This window comes from Fulmarus glacialis, unplaced genomic scaffold (genome assembly GCF_000690835.1).
Source record: "Fulmarus glacialis isolate BGI_N327 unplaced genomic scaffold, ASM69083v1 scaffold14007, whole genome shotgun sequence".
NCBI classification, from domain to species: Eukaryota; Metazoa; Chordata; class Aves; order Procellariiformes; family Procellariidae; genus Fulmarus; species Fulmarus glacialis.
Window position 1 is genome coordinate 17,202 of NW_009221371.1, and position 653 is coordinate 17,854.

Here is a 653-nt window from a genome sequence, read left to right on the forward strand (position 1 = left end):
GGAGCCGTGCTGCGCAGAGCCGAGTTCACGAGAGGTGGTGAAGAGCTTTCCAGCCAAGTGCCTGTGCTTGGAAAATGCATCTGCCCCGAAAGAAAAGCTTTTTGGAGAGTGGGCTGCATTTACGCCGCTCTTGTCGGCAGGGTTCCTGGGGGCCGTGGTGAGTCCCGGCTCACGGGGGCTGCGGGCAGGGGGCAGGGAGAGCTGCCCGGGGCTCTCGTGCCATGGAGGAGCCGTGGCACGCTTCCCTCGCTTTCTGATGGCATGCTTAAGTCATGAGTTGATATTTTCCATCTCAGACAAGTGTTTGAATTTCTAGGTAGTATCTCTCTTATGAAAAATGTTGCAAGGATTTGGGTTTGTCCCTATGTGGAACTAAAGCATTTTTTTGCAATCTTAAGTTCTTATGGGATGGAACAGGGTTTTTTTTTGTTCAGGTCTATCCTGAAACCCTCAAAATCAGGTTTGCAGGTGCTGCTGAAGCTGCCCTTGGCCTTCTGTTGGCCATTTACTGGATAAAGCGACTGCCCGGGACCTGCCTGTGTGCTCTGGCTGAGTTTGTTTGTTTTCAGTTCTCAAACCAATTATCTCGCGGAGGAAATGGCGTGCCTCGCTGTCAGTCTGCCGAGATATTTATAGGTAAGGTCAAACCCCTG